The following is a 25,753-nucleotide window of genomic DNA, read 5'->3' as shown; positions in this document are numbered from 1 at the left end:
TGCGGACTCTCACAATGCATACGCACAGCTCATTTATTTTATGTATGCACACAGACAGACACACACTTGTATGCACACAGCAAGTAGGCAGCCTCTCAGACGGCGACAGAGGTGGGGGCCAGGAGAGAGTATTATGACACTGTTTTCTATCCCGCTGGAACCATTGTTTCATCTTGCAAATTAACAAAGTGCGAGTGCGTCCACAAACGCACATGTGCAGATACCACCACCGCATTTGTGATCCTCTGGTTTATAGGGGTTTTTTTCTAACAGAAAACACTACACTACACTACAACACTACAAAGATTTGTGATTTTTTTTAAATTCCTACATGTTGATTTTGTTCTTTTTCTGTCTCTCAGTTCAGGCTTACATGCTCATGAAATTCCCAAAGTCCTCCTCGAATAGCTAAAAATGCATTTTTCTTTTAGTGTGTTCACTCTCATACCGACCACCACACTGCAGCCCCTTTCTTCTCACATGTTTACGTCTCGGCCGCCATTTACAAACTATAATCGTATTCCAGGGAAGGGGATCTAAATTCTTTGTCCTGACAGACACACCCCCCCCCCTTTTAAAAAACATACCCCACCACCACAACCCAGTGCCAGATGCCCTTCTGTATTGTATGGGTGCTGGGGGCAGACAGGCAGGCAGTCCCCTTCTTCTGTCTGTCTTTCTCTCTCCACCATGATGTCACCCGGTGTGTCTGTATGTCTATCAGGGCCTCGACGGGAACTTAAGTGTGGGAAGGGAAAGCATTCAGGGTAGGAGGGGTGATGGTGGTGCGAGAGGTTCAAGGAGGGGTTCAGGATTGGTAGGGGGGGTTTTTTTAGGGAGGAGAGGTGGGGAGGTTGATGTGTTGGGAAGACAGTGTCTGCCCTAAGAGGTCAGTTAGTGGACTTGAGCATGGAGCAAGTGTGTGTCTCTATGTGTGTGTTTAAGGGTGGGGGTGTCGGGGGGTTCTCCTAGAAACTCTAAAGCAAAGTGGAATTTAGATGAATCTGTTCATCTGTGTCTTCTACTAATTCATTCTGGAGTCCAAACTCCTCAGTGTTATTCTCACAAAGGGCCTGAAGAGAGAGGATGTGAAGAAGAAAAGGAACGAAAAGCACCTTTTTTGTTATTATGAATTCTATCAAGTACATTCACAATTGTGCACAGATGTAGAGGATTCAAGGCAACGTGACAGCTTAAGCATAAAACATGTTGTTCTAGCATGTTGAGAATTACATTACACAAGTGTTGATTACCGAGCCGAATCACTAAATGAGTTTGATCAAATTCAAGTTCTTTTAATAATATTTCCTTCTGATTTTTAGAAATGTGGGAAGGGAAGTGCACTTGTAGACCTTCTCCAGTTTAGTTTGTGTAGGCAGTTTTTTAAAAAAAAATATGAAATGCAAATGAGGTCAGGTCAGGTTTTTTTGTTGTTTTTATAAAAGCTGAATTTTATTACAGTGAATTCCCTGATCACATTTAGAACTTCTAAAATTCTGAATCCAGACTAGACAAATATATCTTATTGCAGAGGTTTAACTGCTGGACACAAGCAGTTAACTTTCCCGAGGCTATATCCACACTAGTATGTATTTATTTCAGCAGGGTGCTTTAAACACAGCCTCGATCAAGAAAAGCATTTTAGCATAGTATCAGAAATAATCTGCCTTTTTCCTGACATGCCTATTTACTTACAACATGACTATTTACTTATAAATGTTGGCGTAAACATGAAGCAGAGTGTTGGTTACATGGCAAAAATATAACTGAGGATGAACAGCAATGGAAAAAAAAAGTCAGACTGCAAATATTTTTGGAGATTTTGTTATTGAAAGTGACACACAAATATAAGGCAATGAGGGAAAACATACATAAAGATTTATATGTGGCAATATATTAAAGGGGCACATTGTGCATTACTAAAGGAAGCCATTGCAATGGAAACCACACAATATAATGAATAATGAGATCACTAAGCCTAGCTGCAATGTTTCGGCCTCATTTTTGTGACCGATTAGACCCAATTAGGACGCGAACATGTGTGTCTATTCCTGCATATATGAACTAAAATGTTGTTTTTAAAACTAAAACCAGGTCAGCAGCAGTTACAAATATCTCTGTTTTAGAGGTCTGAAATGCTGATGTAAACTTAGCAAAGTTTCAAAATGAAGATGAATTAGTATGGATGTACTAAAGAAGTCCTTTGTGTCTTGCACTTCTCTTTGTCCTGGATTTCCACATTACGTCATTGTAGGTTACATCGTGGTTTGCCTCTCAAATCGGTACATGGTCACTGTTAACTCAGATTTATGCTGAGCTTAAAGAAACTTTCCTCATCAAAATGTGAAAATAGCCCTTTAGAGACTCGCAATCTGCAATCTGAAGCTCGACTAGCCAACTGAAGCAAGATCTTTTATTTGAGGGACGTTCAGCTGTGATGTTGTCATTTATTCACTGTGTTATCAGCCAAGGAACTGAAACACTAGTTTTAGTTTTTAAGGTTCATATAAACAGCTTAGAAAACTCATTGCTGCATTACTGTCAGTCTAAATAATGGAATAATGTTATTTTTCTTGATTCCTGAATTGGCTTTATAGAGAATGGAGATTTTCATCTGACAGCATTAATGTGATATTTACAGCCCACCAGCAGACACAGACAACAGGCACCTTTTTCAACCGGTAAACATTTACTGGGACACAGATGCATACCTTTGTCATTCATCCCCTTTCTGTTTGGTCTCCTGCGTTTGTATTTCTTCCACCTCTTTGCTCCTTCCATCTATTGCTTTAATACGTTTCCCATCTCTGTCTTTCTCCTACTCTCGCTCTCCCTTTCTCTTTCTGGCTGTGTGAAGAGGTGATAGTATTGGGAGACAATGGGGAAGACTCACTTAATTAGCTGGACGAGAAGATGCATTGTGGCAATTACCGTGCACAAAGGGAGGGGAAGGTATGGCTCTGTAATGCGCTGCTGTCTGTATTTGCCTGGCTGTTGTAGCCTGGAGTGCAGGCAGGTCTTTATAGGGGAGACTGAAAGCAGTAACAATGGAAGACAGGATGTACTCCACATGTAGAGCCATTTCTAGTCCTTTTACAAACAGGGACAATAGCATCTACAGTCTCTTAAAGGCTGGAAATATAGAAACTGTATGTACTCTACTGATGGATTACTGGGCTCTAAATGCACAGGTCTTGTGGCTGTGTGAAAACTAGCTATCCTGCTTTGCATCTGTGTACAGATCAGTTGTGCACATTTCACAACACCTTTTAATAACAATGCTTTAATTAGATATTATCATAAATAATTTACTGAGGCTTTACGTACGGTTGTATGCCAATAAATAGAAAAAAGAGGGCTGAACTTCTAGACAGTCTTCATAAATGATCTGCAGATACTTTCCTCAAAAAAAAAAATGGAATCGGCAAAATCCAAGGGGTAAAAAAAAAGGCCTTCAGACAAAGTATGCGTGGATCCTAAGTAGACACACAAACCTCATGGATACACAAAATAAAATCAGTCAGTTTAATTATCCAAAAACTAAAAATAGTTTGGGGTAATTAATTATTTCAGCCAAACTAGTAAAATTGAGAAGCCTGTTTTTGTTGACAGTTTCACGAAATTCTTTAACACTGTTGCTTTTAATTGTTGGATAATGGTTGTCAGCTTAAACAGGCATAGTACCATTAACTAAGAGGAGGAGATTTAGATGCCAGTATGACATAGCCTTCAAACCATGCACTTGATGATGATCCCATTTCTGGATATGGGAAGTTGGGAAGTTGTTCTTCTGATGTGTATTTAAGTTAAAATAAAACATAAAATGTCCTGTGTTTATTGCTGAATGTTCTAACAACACACTGAAAGGTCTTTTTTTAATATATATTATATAATATATATAATATATTATAATATATAATTGCTTTAGCTTATTCAGGTTACTGCTAATAAATAATTTTTCTAACTAATCTAGATCCCTCTACACCAACAACAACTGCAAACATCCAATACAGAGGTTCCATATGTCATACAGAGCAGTGGATGGGCTTGCAAAGTGTAGAAACTGCACAGAATTCAGATTTTTTTCAGTCAAATTCACTACTATTCCTGGTGTGAGGATGGTAAGCACAAGTGGAAACGTATGAAAAGTTCTGAGCATTTGCAGATCTCGACCAAGTTGGATCACAAAGAAGTAATATAAAATTTCTGTCGAGCTCCACAGCGAAGGTTTCATGATTTTGCAGGTCCACTTCAAACACATGGAAATTATAATGCACTTACTATTACAGTATGCTGAAATACTGCTGAAGTTGCACAAATGATTTGCATATCTCAGGCTTATCGTGTGTTCTGTAAATTGTAGAAAATAGTGGCTAGTTCACTGAATGTGAAAGTTTTCTAAATGTTTTTCTACTTATAGGGAAAATGTTGGATTTCTTTTATGTGATTTTACTGGTCTGGCCCACATCGCCATACAATATATTTCATACCCCCTGTTTGAATACAACATAACAACTTTGAATTTTCTTACAATCACCTTCTTAATCTTAACCTAATGATCTTGTAAATCCATCTCGTTGGGGCCCACCCTACTACATTGTGGGTTTTTTCATAAACGTTACTGAAACTTTAGTGAAAAGATTTGTCTACCACTTAACCTGGTGACCCAAAATCTAAAATATTTGTAATGAATTGGGTGATAATCAAAATCGACAGTCACAACTTAAAAACTCTAAAAAGTGAACTTGACCTTGTTGGGTGGCAATGACTGTATTTATTTTCCTCTACTGTTGCCCATCTGTCTCCTTCCTTTCTATTCCTGATTGTCGTGTTGCTGTGTACCAAACTGGACATGCTTCTGCTTTCTATTTCTGACTGGCTATGAGTGGGCCGCTGCTTGGTGCCACTGAGTTTTTTTGTGTATCTATGCGAGTGTGTGGATGTGCAGGGTTGGGTCTAGCGAAGAGCATCCTCCTCTAGTGGAGTGGCCTGAGGGGATTTCTTTCATGAAGTCAGATAACATCCAGGCGACCCCCTCTTCCCTTTTTTATAAGAGTTCTTTAACCTTGATAAATGAAGTAGAGGCAGGAAGGGAGTGAGGGAGGGTGGGAGGAAAAAGTTGCGAGCTGTGTTGGGGGATGAGGCTGTGATGGAGGGAGGAGAGAGAGAGAGGGAGAGAGAGAGAGAGAGAGAGAGAGAGAGAGAGAGAGAGAGAGACACCAACTCCCCAGCCGGCTTGCTCTCAGGATCAATAATGCTCGGAGAGCTGCTGAGCACTCCTGTCTGGCAGCTCTACCATAGGGGATGGAAGGAATCAGGGGAAGAGGGGGAGGATGGGAAGGAGGGAAAAGCAAGAAAAGAAGTGTTGAGAAAGCCTCTCTATCTGCTTCTTGTCACCCTATTTTGCGAAAGAGGGGGAATTGAGGTGGATGGAGATGTAAAGATAGAAGGAAGCAGAGAAACACAGATGCAGGGTGGAGGGAAGCTAAAACCAGCACACCTATCCAGCTAAACCATGCCACACACCTACCTGCCCACCCGCCAGGGAAGCACACACTCCCGCACACACGTACACTTAGGTCTCCTTTTGCGTAGCCACAAGGTTACAGAGTGTCGATACAAACGCGCACAGCCCTCTGACAAATGGGATTTGGCATGTTCAATCAACAGTGCTGCCAAATCCCTGTTGTTAAGTGTTGCAGAGCCATATCTGTCTGCAGTGGGGCTAAGCTATGCTACCTGGGCCCGCTAACTGTCCCCTAAATATCCTCCATTAAACTCCTCGGTAATAGAATTATCTGCTGCATTTGTCATTGGATTTGAATGGACGTGTGTGCTGTGGCATAAATAGTGGGCAGAGAGGGAGTTGTCACTTTGCGCACCTGTTATAAAAAAGGCTTTGGTACCTCCTCCAGCAGTGCCTCCAGGTCATCTGAACTCTCTTCCTTTTTTCTTTTACCCTCTTTTTCTTGATTTCCCTTCTTGGAATTTAAGTCTCTGGTCTCCCTCCTCCTGGCCATCTCTCCTGGCCTTTTTCCTGTCCTCTGTTAGACCTGATCCTTTCATCTTCTCTCCCCTAATCCTGTGCTAGAGAAGCCACCCCACACCCCCGCCTCGCTTCCCATTGCTCTCTTTTTAACTCCATGCCTCCTCTTATTTTAGTGTGTCCCTGTGCCCATTGTGTCTCTTTCGTTTCTTCTCTTTTTGCCTTCTTTATCCACCCTTTTATCATCCCTGCCTCTATATCTTCTCAGTCTCTCTCCCTGTGTCTTCCATATCACCCCTTCTCCTCTTCTCTTACCCTCGTCTATCCTTAATTAAGTTAGAGATCAGTTGACTGCCCCTATCATTGGTAGAGAGCGGGTTGGTCCTCCCATCCCAGGAAGGGGGTGTATTGTCTGTGCTGGTTGACCAGTGTAATCCTCCTCCAGGGACAAAGGGCACTACCCTTACTACCTCAGCCACCCCCAAAGGGCATTAGCCCCCTGATGAGTGCCATGCCCTGGCCTCCCCCTGCCATCCTGACAAACCAGCATCATACCGCTGGCTCTTCGCTGGTTTGGCTGCTGAGACTGAATGCAGATCACCATGGCAAGGATTTGTGTGTATGTATGATGATATCTACAGTTAAGTGTAGATAATTCATATATCATGTTCTTTCGGGAGGAGAGTATTTATTGTAGGGGTACATTATAGGGACCCTTTAATCCATATATTCTACATGGACACATCTGCTGTAAAACCACAGAGTTCTACTCTAAACCTCTACACAACCCCACATACTTCGCTCTCTTCTTCTCTTTTCTCTTTAACACACACACACGCACACACGCACACGCTCACACAGGGAACAAGTAGCTAGGGTTGCTATGGGAACGGTTGGTCAGAGTTTACCAGAGGGGAAACAAACAAAGTACTGTTCATGAGAGCAGGTTGTTCTGTGCAGAAGGAGCAGTGATACTCTGAGAGCAGGTGTATGTGAAAGTGTGTGTGTCCAATTGTGGGCTGCGTGCTATCATGTCTGGTAAGTAAGTGATTAGATATGTGTGTGAAAACATTCATACTGTAACCTTTCACATTTGCATCCTCGCCTCCTTTTTTACTACGCCTCACCTGTGTTGGAACGGCTGATGAGGTAGAGGGTGACCTTCTGATTAGGAGGTTGGTGGTTTGATCCTGGGGTTCCTCCAGACTACGTGCCTGGGGATCCTTGACATACCAAATTCCTCCTGATGGTGTGCATGACAATTGCCTTTATAAAGGCATGGAATAAAGCGCTGTATGATAGTGTGTGAACGGGTGAATGAGGCTTGTAGTAAAAAGTACTTTAAGTGCTCAGTTAGGTTGAAATGGCAATATAGAAGTACAATTTACCTGTGCACTACCTTCATAAAATATTTGAAATTCTCAGTAAGGATGAGAATCTCAGAGTAACTCGTGGTATGATATTTAAAGTTAACATGATACAACAATTTTGCAAGAAACCTGCAGTAGTGCGTCTGATGAGTCAAATTGTCATGGGAATCAGTTTTGGATACCTGCATGTTTTTTTTTTATTTGTTATATTTGGCACCGGTGTATTGATTACATATCAAGAGGAAGCCAGTAAAGTATTTATCCCACTCCTGCTGCTCAACGAGCCCATGTGGCAACACAGCTTTCAGTTAATTTTAATCAGAGTAATGAATTTATATGAAAAAGCAGAAAATACTCTGAAACAGACAAGAATTTTCATATTCAATTCATCTGGTAATGTCTGTCTTTCTCAGTTAATCATTTAGAACATCAAACAACAGTAAAGATTTTGATTGTGTCCAATCAGAAGTTGGAAACCTGTTAAAACAACTTTAATGTTAAGACATGAAAGAGCCGTTTTTATTGAGGGACATCAAGGATTAATATTTTCTTAACTCCTAATATCTGAGAGTGGATGAAAATGTGTATTTCTTTTCTTAAGCTGTTATTATAGGGGAAATTACTTAACATTTTTAACTTATTTTGGAGGCAAACTTGATGCTAACCTGTCTCTCTATCCTATCCTATCCTACTGGTCTTTCTGTAGTTAAATAATCGAATCTGAGTCGCAAGAGCAACAGCTTTTGCCTAATTTTGGTCATTTCCATTTCTTCAAACATACGAAATGCATCTAAACTCTGAAGCACCATGCAAACCTCAATTTTTCTTTCCATAAAAATGCCACCATGCAATCCATCTAGGTCCCCATCCCCTTTAATGTCTCTTTAGCCCTGCACTTGGCTGCTTGAGTAATATTTATTGCACAGTCTCTTTTAGCCTCAGTTTCTCCTTTTTATTCATTTCCCCCTGAAACAAACAAGTCCTGTGCCGCAAGGCAAAACGCATCGCCCCCCCCACCAACCCCACTACCTCCATCAGCCTTCCCCACCTTCTCCAACCCCTGCCCTCTTTCCTTCAGCACTGACAGATAGACAGACATACTGTTCTCTCTTTCTTTGCCTTTCACCTCTCAAACCTCCCTCCATCCATCCTGCCTGGACGGGTACAATGCAGGCGCTCTATCCTGCGGCAGGGAGAATGCAACCCTGAACTAACAATATCACCAAGGCTGCCTGAATGCCGCCGAGTCCCATTGTGCTCTGTCAGAGGGGAGTTAACACCCATGTCTGAGCCCAATGAATAGTATTATTGTGTCTGAGACATACACCGCACCCCGGGTCCCCATCCATGTCCCCGAACTCAACTCGCCTCCCCTCCCAAACTTGGCTCTCTTGTCCCAACAGTGTAGCCCCCCTCTCACGCCACTCTTGCACCCCCTTCGCTCTTTCCTTAACAGACAGCTCTAACTTCCAAAGCCTTGCCGGCCCACTGACTCTAAACCTCAGCACTTTACTTCTCTATTCCACTGGCAGTCAGCCCATGGGTTTTAGTCTGGTTTTTAGAACTGCAGAGGGGCTAAGAGGGGTAAAAAGAAGGGCTGTAGTGACTCTTGCAAGAGTATTTTGCAGATTGTGTGGTTCTGGCAGCATGTTGCAATGTGAGGTAGTGGGGGTTGAATTTGGCCATAGCTCTTTTTCTGTTGTGGAACACAATAGGACCATGGATCCTCAAAGAAATGTCTCCCCCCCCCCCCCCAACTGCTATTATCATAAGAAGAGGGCCGCTCAACCAATTTAAATAATTCTGGATGATACAAAAGCTGAGATGTTTTGTTTGGCAAGGTTTCTATAGAGCACCACTGGTCTGGCCAAAACATTCCCATTCCTTCACACTAACTGTGCCACAAGGTGGTGAAATATCCTGTCAGGTTTAACATTACTTTTGTTATTTATAATCATTAAGGGCAAATAAATATTACATTTTGCAAGCCTGTGCTGCCAAAGGAGCAGGAAAAAAGCATAGCTGTTAAAGACAAACTTTTCCCGTAAATATTTTTAATGTATTCTATTGACGCAGGGGTGATTTTTATAATGGGCCCACTCTTGCTATATTTTGCTATCTGCAGCACATCAGAATCTAATAGCTGAGAGTACCTTTGGCAGGCAGTATCTCACTGCCTGACACACTTAACTCTCAGGCCTCAAATCCCCGCAGTTTCTGCTCTCTGAGGTTAGCAGGTTCATATTACCAGCTGAGTGAGGATGCCAGAATCCTCACCCCAGACTTCTTGCTGATCAAAGACCAGGATTGACATTCAGAGTGTGTAAAATCCTAAAAGTTAAGATTAACTTGTTTTTTTCTCCATCTCTGTCTCTGGTTGTTTGTGTACAACAGGAAGAGGAGAAGGAGGAGGAGGCAGTGGAGAACGAAAAAGAGAAGCAGAGTGGGTGGAAGAATGGAAAAAGAGAAGGATAGAAGCAGTTCGAGGAGGTGGTATCGAAGCGGGTGAACCCAGAGCAGGTGAACACAGCTGTGGATCGCCATGGGCTCTCTGGCTGCCTTCCTCCTGTGGCCCCGGTGCTGCATACAGGGGTCCCGGTGAACCAGCAGGGGCCAGCCAAAGCTGCGGCAGAGTGGGCAGGCTAGGCCAGCCAAGCCAGGAGAGAGGCAGGTGAGGCGGGTGAGCCGAGCTCTCATTCCCGCCGGCTACGAGCCTCCTCGGCAGAGTGGAGCAGCGCGGAGTAGCAGAAATCAATACAGAGGAGAGAGGCTAGCAGAGGTTGCCCAGCACCGCCTGCAGGCCTCGGAGCCCAGGGACCAACCACCAGTGCTCCCAGCTCCTCTTTCCATCTCTCTTTCTATCTTTCTCCAGCAGTCCCACCACCATCTAGGGCCAGGGCCCTAACCTTGGAAGTGCCCCACACGCTGTGTGTGTGTGTGTGTGTCAGTGCACGCACATGTGTGTGTGAAACAGAGAAAAGGGAAAGGGAAGAGACAGAGAAGCAGTCTTTGTGTGTGGTTCAGCTGGAGGGTTTTTACTTGGTCCAACACCACTTCATAAAACTTTGTCAGAGAGACGTGGAGACAGCAGGAGAGGCAGAGAAGAAGAATGAGACAGGACGTCGAAGGTCTCTTTTCTTCCACCTGCCTCCCTTTTATTACTCATTCCATCTTAACCGTTTGAATAAGGATCTGTCTGAGCAACCTGCTCAGTCCCACTTCCCAGCACAATATTCCTAAGATCTCATGAGCCAGGATGAAAGGACAATTTGAACTTTTTCTCTCATCCGCTATATCAGACACAACCTGTCTTTTCGTCTTAGATTTTCTTACCCTCACTACAGCAGCTCCCATAAGAGGATATGGCAGTGCAGTATTGATCTATAAGGTGGAAGAGAGGAAGGCGGGCCTGGGCTTTCATACCTCTCTCTCACTATGTGTGGGGAAATAGCACCTGAAGTCCACTTACCGCTGTGCAGCAGGGATCCCATGGCAGCACAAGTGAATGGCTGCTAATTGAATGAGAGATGAAAAAGACAGTAGTTTTAAAAGTGCCATGCCCTCAATCGTCTGCCTTCGTTTTCATCTGACTTTTTGTCTCCTCCACGTACGCAAAAGTCCTTCCCCACACAGACACTCACTATTCAGATGTTTAAGCTAAATTGCCAAAATAATCACAAATGAAAAGCCGGTTTGACATCAGCGTGAATGTGCAGACCTTTGTACAAAAGAGGGGAGAAACAAGTCGAATTTTTATCCAGCGATAGTGAGTGTCACGACACAAAAAGATACTGTACATGTCTGAGGGCTGGAATGACACTAAAGGACAGGTGGAGAGTTTCCCAAGAATGCAAATGTGCGGTGATTACGATGGGATTCTTATTTCCTGGTGAGTACAATGTCACGGTTTCGTTCTTCATTTTTATTAACACAAGCCGCTCTGTTAGTGTGATAACCATATTGAACTAAACTAAAAGATAGCATAAGATACCATCTCTGCTCGGAGGACCACGTGTGTTTTTCAAGTGAACTCAGAACATGTTGTGTTGTAGATGATCTCCACAGTCTGCGCTGTGATCACACTGTCACCGACTGTTGGAGTAGCTCGTTGTTGTTGACTGTACCAGGCAGGGCATTAAAGCACAATTCCCCCTCGCCTGCCAATCTCCTGGCACACACAGAGAAACTGGCGCCTCTCTACATCTCAGCCTGGCAGCGATTACAAAATGGCCGATTCCTGTCTGCCAGCTGTCTCCCTCAGCCAAGATGGCGCTCACTCTCTTTTTAATGCCCGCTGTTTGCCATCTGCCCTCTAATTGTTAACGGCTATGCAAATATCTTGTAATTGCCTTTGCATGCGCTTGATACTTAACCCCTCCCCATCGGTTGTAAATAATGGCGGTAGCGTAGACGGAATAAAAAGGAACACAACCCTGTGCGGTTGCTGATTGAATACACAGCAGGAACAATTAGCAAATGAATGTTGCCTGTAGTTGCTCTGCTCTTTACTTCTCCTTAAGCTCACCTTATTCTGCATGCAAATCACCGATGCTGTTGCTTTTGATGCTAGCTGAAAAAAATAAAGCGGCACCTCGTCTTTCTGTCGCATTCAGAGACGCTCATGTGTCTTCTCATTGTGCCATATGTGGCATCTGTGGTTGGCTGCATAACCAGGGTACCCTGCCTCCTCTGACAGGCAAAGCCCACACTGTAAAGGGGAGCAGGAGCGAGGGAGAGGCATAACATAATGACCTCATTAGCATGCTCAGCACTCCCTGCTATAGGCCCTGGTGCGCCGCTGCGCCGTGGGACCCACCGGTGTACGCCCTTCTCACAGCACTCAGCATGCAACATTGTGTTCTCCCCACACAATGCGGCGCTTCATACAGGCTTTATTACGCCTTGTCAAAGCACAGGGGGATCAGGGGTATCAGTGCAGAAGCAGCAGGATACTCGCTGTGTACGTGGAACAGGAGATGTATTGGTGCTTTATGGTCTTAATGTGGTGTTAGCTGTGCTGATGGATCCTCTGTTGCTGCTGTTGTGCATTGATATGTGTGTGTTTATGTTTGTGTGTGTGCGTCTCTGCGCCCCCATACTTGTGTGCGTTTGTGTAATTGTTCGTTTCATTGTCAGCTCCCATGGCATTCGTGGCAGTTTTCACCTGTCAGTGCTAATTATTGGAAAGAGTGATCTGGTGAATCATCTATGTCCTGGAAATAGGCTATCAGCCACCCTGCAGACCTGCTGTATGGCATCTGTTGTCGTTCTGTAGCAGCGTAGCTTTTAACTTCACAGTGAGGACTGTAGGGTGACACCGCTACATATGGGCTCGCTCTCTCTCAAGAATATGACAAGATGACAGATCAAAGCATACATATTTACGTTTTTTTTGTTAAGTCGGAGAGGTTTAAGCCAACACTAAAACAAAATCGGAATTCTTTTTTCTAGATAAATCATATCTCTTAATGAATGTTTATTATTGTGAGATCAGACACAAAAGGACACATGCTGACAGTTAAACGTAGGTTTTACAGTAAAATAATTCACACAACTATTAAAAGCATAAAAAACAGCAAAAAACCCAACAACAATAAGCACTGACGTACAAAAAATAAAAATTGAAGTACCGTGGTTGTCCCCAAAATAATTTTTTTGAAATCTGTGGTGCGATTAGTGCTGAAAATTTTAATAGTGTAGTAACCACTGCTGTTTTTTATCCCTCCTCAAAAGGCTGGTTCATCCCCGTTATCATCTCCTCTATCAAACTGAGGCAGTTTTAATCAAGCCTCTGTCTAATCAGTCCACAGTGACACTGATGAGACTGAGGTAGAGTGGAGCGGGTTAGGATAAAGAGCCCATGCTAGCAGTGGTTAGCCTAGGTGGGGTGACGCTACAGTATCTTTTGTGGGGAAACAGGCAGTGGAGAGGACTGAAATCATCTCTCAGCAGGGAGGCAATAACAACCGATGCAAGCTAGATTGAACTTTTTATAGAAATTTTTGATGATGTTCCTAGGTTAATAATTTTGTCTAAATTCTTGCTTTGGAATTGAAACATACCTGGGTTTCAGAAACGGTGTAGAGGAGAGAAAATAAAAGAGGCAGAGCGAAGAAAATCAGTTTGAATTTGTTCAAATCTCTCATGCAGTCTTAAATATGGATGTGTGTCAAGTGTTTCAAAGAAGAAAGAGAGACGCGACTGGATCACGAGGAGCTGAAAGGGTGGGGCCATCGTATTTTTCGAATTCAAAACTGCAAGGACGACCATATGGTATGAAAAGCAACCGATGAGCACGATACCTCACCGCATATGCCAGTCAGCCATCATAAGTGACACACGTACTGGCTTATGGAAACATACTGTATGAACACACACACTTTCATGTGTTCATTCACGCTTACTCACAGAAAAAAAATGGGGAGGAGGGGGGGGGCTCCACAATGCCATCCCCTGCAGAAAGCTTTTATGTTAATCACAGTTAGGGCCCTGTGTCTTACTTACAGTGTTGCAATTATGCATAATTCAACACACAGACAACAGGCAGGACAGTACAGTAGACCTTGGTTTAGGCGGCACCGCCTGTGGTTGAATGTGAGACACTAAATTGAGCAGAATAACAAGACTCGCCTTTTTCTTTTAAGGCTAAAGGATATATTGAGGTTCCAAATGTTTTCATTTAAATGTTTTTTTTAACTAATATTCATGATTCAAATAACTATATAAAGTTTCTAAATTTAAACATTACTAAAACTTTATATTAAAATCATTCTTAATAGATGATTTAACATTTTATTTAATCAGAGTGAGATCTGCTCAAATACACGAAAGATCAGCATCACTACTGTAGTCCAGCATAATTTTCCCTAAATTGCATTAACTGAGAAGTTTTTAGGGCATTTTTTTTTGTGCAGTCTTCATTGGAGTGACTCTTATGTGGACTGTTCATTTGTGTGCGAGAGAGTGTCGTTCACTCCACTGCAGCTTTTCTCATTCTGACTGCCCATTGCTTTTTATTTGCTTAGGTATTGATTGAATGTGGTGCACCCTCTGAAGTAATAGTTGCTGAAAGCATTTACAGCCATCACTCAATTTATCCTGGCCAGTTTCACATGTCATTCTTTTTCTGGTTATGACCAAACAAATAAGTCATCAGTTCTGTCTAAGATCAAATTATTATTCAAGTCGAAAATGAAATGCAGACACATGTGCGCCGAGGTTGCGACAGTAGGCAAATTTGCAATTTTTATGTGCATTTTGTGCAGTTTTTTTCTTTACTATGCTCAAATGCATGAATTTTATTTTGCAGAGATTATCGAGCTGAAGTGATCACGAAAGCTTCCAGCTGCAATTATTTCCGTACATTCATGTTCAGCAGAAGACTGATCTCTATTCATTTCAAGAATTGCAGTTTTCTATTTAAATGACAGCCATTATTTCCTAAAAAGTGAGTCGTTTAAAATATTGAACCTCTTTCAGTTATAACGATAATTAAGGTAATTGGTTGAACAGGCTAAGATCTTTTTCGGGCCATTTTATTTGCCAAGATACACTTGATAGACCAAACTAAATTCACTTCAATGATACTCAAGCAAATTCCTTATGTGAAACTACCCTTCTTAGGAAGTAATTTCTGAGTCAAGTGCTGCTGCTGTGGTTTCCTCAGAGCTGCAACACTGAGCCCCAAGTCTGATTATAGACTCAGGGAAAAACAGTCAGGCATTTATCCAAGTCACTGATTATGTCATTTCAACAGGCTGCAAACACTCAGACTGGGTAGACAGCTCTGAGGGGAGAATTATGAAGCCGGACTGGAATGGAGGCTGTATGAAAAGGAAATGAAAATGGAGTAGTGCTGTATGTGTGATTAAACTGCCTGCTTGCCGGCAAAAGGCCACGCTGGTGTAACACAGGCCTGAGATTTGGCCATAATGAAAATGTGAAGGTGGTGGGGTTTGAACCCTCTGAATGATGTGTATGAGCACACACACACACACACACACACAGACACACTCTCTGGTGGCTGCACATGAGTTATATAGTGTATGTATGTGCTCAGGTTGAATGGTTTATATGATGGCCCGTTAAGAAAGACCACAGATGTAATTTGAGACACAAAGCACAGAAGAATAATTCAAGGAAAAACATCCTTCTCCAGTTAAAGAAAAAACAATTTAAAAAAATAAAAAAAATTGTAGGTGACATGCAGATTAGACCACCATGCCCACATAAATATTACATTTAACCATTTAGATTCAGAGCCAGAATCCCAGTCATGAAGCGTGGGAACAGACTAAATTAGGAGGTGAGGGGTCCGTGCGGTGGAGGGGGTTTCGGTTAGTTCACGGCCAGACACCCCAGCTGCACTGACTTCCATTCAGAAACAGGTTAAGGAGGACCTCAAAGGTCAAGGTTAGAGGGGGTGGGGGGAAAGGGGTCATCACTGCAGCATAGAGCAATATGCGTGTGTGTGTGTAGGTGTGTGTGTGTGTGTGTGTGTGTGCCATTCATCTGTCGTGCGTTCCTTGCTGGCTGGTTCACTTGTCTGTAAGCTGACTGCATGTTTGCTTAGTTTATAAGCTGCTTCTTATTGCCTCGCTCCAGGGACAACTTGAACAGAGAAGCAAGGGAACCCAACCCCCTTCTGTCAGCCTCTGGCCAGTTTCCAGCCGCCCTGAGCCAAATCGAGCCAGAAATCAGACCTGCAGCCTAGTAAACCCCCTGGTCAAACAACCCCCAGTGAAACGCAGTCAAACCTAGTCAGACACTTTGACAGCCCCCCCCCCCCCCCCAGTCTGTCTCAGTCTGCTGCCTTCTGTAATTTAGCATGTTGGCTCAGGATTAATCAAATGTGCATACCTTAATCAGAAATATCTTTCATTACATGTCACTTTGGAAAGCCTTGAATGGACACATGTAGAAAGAAATATAATTATGAATTAGCAAATTTAATATATATATAGATAGATAGATAGATAGATAGATAGATAGATAGATAGATAGATAGATAGATATCATGTGGCATTTTCTTAATGTAGCCAGCCATCGATGCCAAACTTATCTGGTTTGGTATCGAAATGCAGCAGATCACTGCCATTTCATTAAATCATCCAGGAGGTGAGTCCATGATCATGTGGCACATTAAGCAAGTTATGTTTGACATAAGCAGTGTAACCCCTTTAAGAGGAGGGACTGCAGCACATGAGGAGAGGAGAAAGACAGGATGTGGAGGCAGATGAGGAACAGAGAGGACAGTGGAAGTGAGGGAAGAAATGGAGAGAAGCAGAGCCACAAGCTAACCCACCCTGCGGTTGCCTGCTTCCATTCTTCATCGGGTACTTATGGTTCATTAGACTGTCTGAAAGAAAGACCCGCTTTCCCTCATCACCTCAATAGACTAGTCCCCCTCTCTCTTCCATAGCCTGGAGGGTTCTCCTACAAAAAAAAAAACCTCCCATACCCTCGTTTTCCTTCTCATTTCTGCCTCCGTCTCTTAATCGTCTCAACTCGCCCTGAAATCAAGCTTAGTAACAGCAGTTTTGTGAGCCCCTCTGGTCCACCCCCCCACCCCCTGCTTCCATCTCCTATCATCCTCCGATCCCCACCAGCTCCCCTTCTCTGCTCATTCACTCACCTTGGTCAGACACACCACCCACCCACTGCTTAAATCCCTATCAGCATGTCAAGTAAATGTCTTCCCAGCTGGGGTTGACGCACACACACACAAACGCACATGCTGAAATATAAATGCACTACACACACAATCTTTTGCTTGCTTCTGGGGTTTAGCCTTCCTCCCTGCTGACCCTTTTCACCCCTGTTTTGCTCTCTTCCCCTTCCCGCCGACTTTCTTTCCCCCTCTGCCTCTCCTCAGGCACCGATCTGACAGGATGGTTTGGCTAGCTGACTGTATGTGCAAGAGGTTTATCACAGAGCTTCACTGCACTCCTTCTGTTGCCTGCCTGTTTTTATTTTCAAAATTAAAGTGCTTTCTCCAAAAGCCACTCGGTACCTTAGGCCATGCTCACCTTTACATCCCATCTTTTTGATTAAAAGGTTAGTGGAATCCTATCCTCTAAATTTGTTACAGTAAAATCTGGTCAGTTTATCTTCTAATACAATCTCCAGCTGCAATATCTGGGCTGTGTGTTAAGAAATAGCTCTCATATCTGCCATATTTTGAAGTCGCTCTACTGCAGAATACTTATTTTTTCCAGAAGGGATGTAATATGAAGCCAGGAATGTTCTTTAACACAGGTTTTTGCAATTTTTCTTTGCAGATTCCTTTTTCAGATGAATACTTTAAAAAAATAATTTTTTGTTATTATTTTTGCATTATATACCATAGTTACATCTATCACTAAATTGTTGTTGCTGGGAGATTTAGAAATATATTTTGATGAAGGCATCTATGATTTGAAGAGATCAGGTTCACCTATCGCGAGAGAACCTTTGTTTGTTTGCAAATGGCTGCGGTTGTTTATCGTAGTATTTAGGGAATAAGAGATTTCCTTATTCATCTAAATTGTCACAAACCTAGTCTTGATCTAATCTCCCACCAGCTGAAGTCTTAGCCTCCTGGGTTGTAAAAATAATTTGTGCAATTTGAGTTTGTTCATATACGCTGCTGATATCATTAACATACAGGGGGGACAGTCATTACTGAGCTCCCAGCAGACCGCAAAACAAAAATCTCACCCTGGTTCTTCTCAGAATAAGTGACCGTTTCCCGTTTGAAGCAACCCCCCACCCTTTGTACCACATTTCAATCATTACGCTGATTTTTGGGGACAATGACGAGCAAAGGCGCATTCTCAGCAGTGCCTCAGTCAACATACCACAATCTTTATGTAAATGTATTCAGATGCATTCTCAGCCCTCTAGACCATCATCTCTGCTGGGTGGATGTGGTGGAGGCTGTTCAGTCTTATCTTCTCCTGTAGCAGGCTGAAAAACGCGCAGCACGGTTGGTGAAGCATATTGCGAGGTGGACCCCTGCCAACGTGCCTGAGAAACCCCTATTAAACCCTATGTTTATATTGGGGCTGTGATTTACAAATGTGCGTTTTCGTGCCTTAAGGCATGTGCACCCCCTATGCCGTTTTGCTTTTTCATCAGGCGCACAGCAGACAGCAATAGAATAGCGAGGACGGGGTCCTTGCTGCGTGTGGAAGGGGAGGGGAACAAGAGAGAGATAGAGAAGTGTGCGTGTGTGCATTTTCATCTTATTAGGTGCTCTTCTCTGGAGCTCGGTATTCTGCTCATATTGAGATATTTCCTGAGCATGCTGACACAATTATGCACGCCAAGCGACTGTGTACGGCTGTGCTCCTTGACTCCGGTTCATCTCTAATGCTCTGAACTTGACACTCGGCAAGTTCATTGTTATTCATTTCACTGTCATCCAGGGTGCCCTGCGAGACTGTCCAAGTCTCCAGCCTAGGTTGTCCTGGCAGGACTGTGTTTGTCACACAAGTGTGCACACACACAAACATCCACACAAACCTATTGTTTCAGCATCAGGATGGCTGTAGTCCTCCGGGTAAAGGTGTGTGCTGACTGGATCGGAGGATGCAGTGAGATGGTGCAGTTTGTCTGTGACTTAGTAGCACCGCGTTGAGCTGCAGCAAAGTTCAGATCTCTGGTGAATAGGCGCAACGAGAGCAGATGTACAGTTTTTCTGCGTAGGCTGATATTTGTTTCATTGAGGTGAGGAGTTGGATTTGAAATATTAAAATGTCATTTTGTGTTTGACTTCAGCTTTTTCGTTTTTGTGTTCATTTTATGTCACCAAATTAAAAACCATTAAACCATTTCTCACTCAAACACCCTTAAAATAAGTGTGTTCTTTCCCCTCTTGTTTTCTTGCCCTTTACTGTCTCCTTTCTAGGGTTTTTTTTTTTAACTTTCTCCTTCTGTCACTAGAAAACCAGGGGCTGCAGTTTGCTTAGCCGAGTCCATAAAGAGGCATCTTAAAAAGCTGTGTTAACAGACCAACAAAGCTTTAAATGTGCCCCCCTCTGTGAGAGGGTGGTTCCCATAGGGATGTGGCGTGGCGCTCCATTGGTAGGCTTCTATCCGGCTTCTCATTCAGCCCAACGCTCAGTCACGGTCACTTATGGTAGGAGGAGAAATCACACAATTCAGCCTAGGCCTGATCCAATGACATGTTTTTTTAATGAGGTGGCTCTATGTCTTTGTTTGGGCACCAAATTCAAGTCCAGACCTGAGCAAGTCCTGCTGAATAAGATGCAAGGCCATGGCCGGGCACAACTTAGCACACAAAAAACCCACAAAGAGCTGAGCTTCTGTTGAGCTAGTGAATAGGTCTCTACTTTCACACTGCTCCTCTGTGAACATGACAAGCAAGCAGGGCCATACTTAATTTTAACTTCTTATTTCTGATGGGAGTTTTAATGTAGCATTTGTTGTCCCCTTAGCTTGAGGACAAGCTCAAAACCCTTATATATATATTTTAACAGGATTCAGTGGCACTCAAAGGAATTGCCTGGAAGCTAATTTTACACCTTCTAGTTATTTTTTCCAGGGTCATACACCAACGGATTTCTTTCTTTTTCATTTTCGCCAGCCCTGGTGTCTTTTTCAGAAAACGCCACACCATATATCACACATATGTGCATTTGTCATACGGCGTGTGTACATCTGCAAGCATGCCAGGCGCTCACTGGTTTGTATGTTCAGGGGTGAGGACTGTCATTAAACTGTCTGCCTGCATCACTAGACTCAACCATCACCCAGGCTGGCTGTCCATTCTGCTTCATGCTAGGTCTTAGAACAACACACACACACACAGTCAGATTCACTTGGCCTGTAGCCAGGATTCACATACACAAAGCATACAGTCTGCCTCTTCACATTGATATGAAAGATTACATTAGCAAATACAGATATTTTTATGTTCATGCTGCACAAGTTTCATTTTAAAGTTTCATTTTTTTTATTCAAATTTCAAGCCAAAAAATTGAAAAAAGTGATGCTTCATAGATTTTTGATTTTTGATTTTTTGCAGGAAAAACTCTTTGAAAATATTAGTTGTGGTCATACTCCCAACCTGTCCAGCTTGTGAAGCCCTAAAATGAAGCGGTGTCCATTTGTGACCCCCTCATAATAAAAGAAAATTAAATGAAAAGGGATTTTCCTTTTCAACATGTTTTTAGGTCAATTATTTCATAGACATATAGAGGTAAAAAATAAAAAAATAAAAAAAATCTGTTTCTTCTCTTTAACCAGGGTAGCATTTTTTTTCTGTAATGTTTAATAGGTTCATAAGGCCAGGTTACCACTTCCAATTTCAACAAATGAAAAGAAAAACTAAGAAAATTTTGTTACTTAAAAATGAATAAAAATGTGCATATGAAAAAAAAACCCTTTTAAATGTTTTGCCAAGTTAAGCACACTACAATAAACCACAGTCTGCCCACTGGACCTGTGTGCCCAAGTGCTAAAGCACCCTTAAACCCTCTCATACAGCCAACCCATCAGCCGGGCTACTTGTCTCTGATTTAGTCCGACTCTGTTCTTTGCTCATGTTCAAGGCTGTGGTAATGGAGAATTAGTATGCAGAGAAGCAGACAGACGGCCCTGTGGATCCAATAGGTAGCCAGACTGGAGAAGTAGGCTGGAGTGGGGGGAAAGAGCATGTTGTTCACTTCTCCTCCTTCTATCCTCCCGCTCCCCTTCCATCACCCTTTCTTCGCCTCGTTCCCCATGCCCTGTCCCAAACCTTAATGGGACGTCAGACGGACAGCCTCGCCTGAATTGAGCAGGGACAACAGCCTGCAACCCCCTTGTTGTCTTTCCAAAAAAAGAGACTCCCCCATCCCCCTCTTTCCCCCATGCCCCATTTGCTCTCACACGGCTAGCACCCATAGCTGCTCTCCTCAGTTCTCAGGGCTATTGAAGGGGTTCCAGACACCCTCCACTCTTCAGCCCCTCAGCCTAACTCTGCATAAATTAGACACGTCTCCCTGGTGCCTCGTCAGCCGCTCGGGGCACGCCTGGCCCCAGGTCTGCCATCTTCCAATCTGCTGCTCTTGCCCCCCCTCATGCTGTCACCTTCTGTCTCCCCATCTCCACCATCTACTGTATTTTATCAGTCCTCAATCTTCTTCTATATCATCTTGAGAATTGTGTCCAAGTTCTTCCAAAATCACAGTCACTACCCCTTCTGCTTCTGCTTTTGTCAATTTTCCACTTCCTTTTTCTTCTTTTTCCCCCCCCCTTAAATCCCCTGACACACTCACTCCTACCTAACCCGCTTTATATTCTCCACATTCTCTCTGTCTGCTTTTCTTATCCTGCTAGCAGTTTCTTATCCATATCTACCAAGCCTTTTCCTCTCCTCTCCTTTCCTTTCCTCTCCTCTCCTCTCCTTTTCAGCCAGGATATTGTTTACATCTGTCTTGGTAATCACCGACAGAGCCTCTCTAGACCTCACAGATGTTGCAATAATACAGGGGATTAGAAGGCTTAACACTCTGGCTTATTTAGGGAGTTTTCCCGATGGCGTGGTAGCGAAGCTCGTCAGCTCTTCTGAATTTGACCTTTTTTCTGTTTCACTCACTTGTGCCGAGATCCTGCAGTCTCTCTCCTCTTTGATTTGTGATTTTTTTTCTCTCTCTCTCTCTTTTTTTTTTTTTACAAGAGTCAGGCATGCTGATTTCTTTCCCAGATTGGTCCTCTGGGCTCCCAATTCCAGCAGATACACCGGTTGTTTGGTTTAAATAACAGCTAAAATACTTTATATACTCTATGACAGGAAGGACATGCTATCTTTTTTTATTCACAAGCCCTTTAATCCGGTGTCATAGTAGCTACCTTACATACTGTATGAGTTTATCCTTGGCATCCTCTAGCCTTGCAAGAATAACAACCCAGTGTAGCTAGGTAGCTATGTGCTAGCTTCTTTCGTTGCTCACTATGATGAGGGCTGGACCTCCCGCGTCTCCTCTGGTCTCCTCTTTACTTCAGCATTGAACGATAATTGGATGGCCTTCTCAGACTCAGCATCTCTGCTGCCCCTCTCTGCTGTACAACGCCACTCGTGTTTTATGACCAAGCAAATCCTGCATCTGAGACTGTGTGTGTGTGCGCGCCCGTTTGGGTCAATGTATTTCTGTCTGGATTCTAATCCCAAAGGTGATATTAGTCTCATAGGGGGCAACCCTTCCCCCTTAAGCGCGCGTGTGTGTGTATCTGTGTTTGTGCTTCAGGCATTGGGGTCAGCCAGGAAGCCCAGACAGGGCTCTATCTTGACCTCTGACCCATGACTGTCTGCTTGCTCAGGGGTCATGCACATTCGCGATGCAGACAGCTGATAGACGCACAAACAAACGGACATGCACTTGCCTTCATGCGCCCTCCCCCATCTAGTAAACATTAACAGTTTGGTATGTCTGGGGTGATGATGACAAAGGCAGCATCATCGTCACTGCATATCTGCAGAGAGCTCATGTGATTTAAATAAAGTACATCTTCATGTGAAACAGCTCTTCTTGTTGGTGGTTTTCTGCAGAAATCCCCACATGCTTAATTAACATACACTAAAGGACACTTGGAATTAGAAGAATATTTCACAGTTTATGCACAGTTTATTGCATTTTCTATTCACTAATGAGTCTCTTTTTTACATGTTTGTATCTTCACAGATGCAGTCAGAAAAGCCACCGTGAAGATAAAATTGACTCTTGAGCTTCCACCTGAATAACAAAGCGTGCACGCTATCTGTAGCCAATTTCTTTGAACACATTTAGCCTTGGCCACATATGGAAAATGCCACCTCTACACCTGCAAGAGCAGTCACTTAGACACACATCATTAGAGTCTGATTATCCTCTGTCTAGGCGCTCGTCTTTGTGGATGGTAACAGGTAAGTCAGTGCTGCTTCTAAAAGGTAAGTTTAGAGGTTGAATCAATTTAAGTGCTGTCTAAAGTGTAAAATGGAGCTTCCGAATAATATTTTCCAAAATTAGTTTCATTAGATATGAATTACTATATTTGAGACCAATTTTAGGTCGGAGATTGGATGAGACCACAAGGGGTCTTTCTTTTTCACTCTGTAATTTACATTCAAGTATTTGATTGTAAAATCATTCAACGAGAGTTTGCTGTTGTTGAATTACTTTCCTCTTTGCTGGTGCGACATTATGTACACATGTATATTTAGAGAATCTTTTTCTATAAAGAAATACGTTCATCACAAAACACTGAACGATATTGCAAAATGCCAAGAGTGTTGTTCTAATGGGATATTCATATTTTGAATAAAGTTGATCAATTTGTGAAATGAAAAACTGCCTGTGTTGGGTTTTCTTTCTACTGAAGTATCATTTTTATATCTGCCAGAAATGTTTGTTTTTAATAGTTGTGATTATACCTGAAGCATACAGTAAAGTTATAGGACTGATCATGTTTCATATTTTCAATAATGTCAAATAATTCAATAAAAACACAAACAGCAATAATTTTGGTATTACTTTCCAAAGCTTGATATGCCTTATTGCTCACTGGAATTTACTTTGCCAATACACTATGCTCGCTCCTAATTACTTTTTCCAAATGACTTCTCTAACAAATATGCTCTTTAGTCTTGTTGGGGTCCAATTTGCTAAAAGCTACAGTTCCCAGCTGCTTTAGGAAATCATTTGGCCTACTAAAAAAAAAAATCTTCCACTGTGGGTTTTGGCCACTGTTATTTGTGGCTAAAACCCACAGATAGAATCAGGCTGGGAAAGTTTTGAGAGGTGTTTAACAAATTTCTGGTTTCGCCACTTTCACAGGCTTTAATGACAACAAACACACTGAGCTTGATCCTTTAGCACAGCACAACAAAGCACAGATGCTTCATTTTCTGAAGCTATAGGAACCTGTTTATTTAGATTACTCTGATTATTCCAGCAGTGGCTGAAGGGTTGGAAGGGGAACAGTTAAAGCAAGTGGCCTAAATCTGTAGTGTCAATTAGGTGCCTTTGTATGTGAGCAGCAGGGGTGTTGAAGCGAATTGCTGAAGCTGAAGGAAACTCTGAACAATGATACACATTTATAACCACATACACACGCATACACAGGCATCGGTCCTATTTTTGTGGAGATCACACCTCCTTTTGTTTTCCCTCAACAGCCAGTAGAGGCAATGCCCCAGTGCCCCCAGTGTGCTCCAGTGCTCTGGGTGAAATGGGCTCCCTGCTCTCCTTTCAAGCCCCCTCCCCGCACTCTCCCCCAACCATGCTGTCCCCTCGCTCACTCCAGGCTTCCCAGCCCTCGGCCTCCCCGTGAGTGGTCCTGACCTGAAATTAGGCCCAGGCAAGCCACCATGGCCAGACCGGCATAAAAGGAGATCTGTGTGTGTGTGTTCGTGTGTATGTGTGTGCACCATGGCCCTGAAAGAAAGTAGGAGATTATCCCATTCTGTGTGTCCAGTCACCAGTGCCGTATTGACCACAGTGGGCCACCCAGGGAGCGTCCAGCCAGCCGTGAGATGGCCTGATATACATGCTTACTGGCCGTGCTAGATTCCCTCACTCTCACCGGGGAGAAGGCCGAGTCCTACTGGCTGAACTCTTTCTAAAGACACTGTATGTGAAGTGACCGACCGTGCACAGGCACACACACAGCTGCTGTCATACACATACACACACATGCATTTCGTCGTAGCCTCTGTACAGTGAAAGACATTGCCATCAGGTCGTTTTCTGTGTCCTGTGAGGCGAGGCGGAGGTCATTGGGAAGGTGGAAAACCTCTTTAATGGTGGCAATGATACCATAACACCTATAGATAGAGTTACGGATCATGTCACATAAAGTCTGTATACAGGTTACAACTCTGACAGCGAGGCCTGCTCCCTCCTGATGGCAAATGTGAAGACAAGCGTAAAAGCACACACACACACACACACACACACAAAAGAAGGTTGTGTAAAAAAATAGAATTGGTTGTTTTTATTTTACATGTAATTACATTTATATATTTCATCAGCTTTGTTAGTCATGTCTCCTTTGAATCATTGTGAAATTTCTTGTAGTGTTCTTTTTTCTACCTTTTTATGGTTTCAAATATATCTATAGTACTACATGAAATACAATTAATAAACAGATCACAGAAAAACATTAACACAGCCACGCAAGAGTTTATTAAAAGTCTTTAAAACCTGACCAACACACTAATTTGTTAGCTCATTGAGTTGTAAAAGCAGCCCTTTATTGACCTAAGTAAAGCCTCCGGGGCGAGCTAATTGTCTTTTAATAGCTCAGCTGTTTGTTTGTCAATGAAGAGTCTCTAACATCCTGGTTGTTAGCGGAACAAAGGCCTGTAACAGCAGGACAGAGCTGCACAGAGCTCGGTGGCTAGAAAAACAAATAAACAATTTTAATGCCGGTG

General features: G+C 43.0%; 1 long non-coding RNA gene across 1 annotated transcript in view; it reads left to right on the top strand.

The window, feature by feature from the left end:
* The window catches only part of LOC120747165, a 41,024-nt gene extending 15,754 nt beyond the window's left edge, over positions 1 to 25,270 (top strand). Inside the window, exons 3-4 of the long non-coding RNA XR_005699063.1 lie at positions 9,751 to 11,245; positions 23,025 to 25,270. This is a non-coding gene — a long non-coding RNA (uncharacterized LOC120747165). The remainder of the gene's footprint in view (positions 1 to 9,750; positions 11,246 to 23,024) is intronic.
* The last annotated feature ends 483 nt before the right edge of the window (positions 25,271 to 25,753 follow it).

The sequence above is a fragment of the Simochromis diagramma genome, unplaced genomic scaffold (genome assembly GCF_900408965.1).
Source record: "Simochromis diagramma unplaced genomic scaffold, fSimDia1.1 OVJJ01000419.1, whole genome shotgun sequence".
NCBI classification, from domain to species: Eukaryota; Metazoa; Chordata; class Actinopteri; order Cichliformes; family Cichlidae; genus Simochromis; species Simochromis diagramma.
This window is presented reverse-complemented; position numbering and strand designations above follow the sequence as displayed.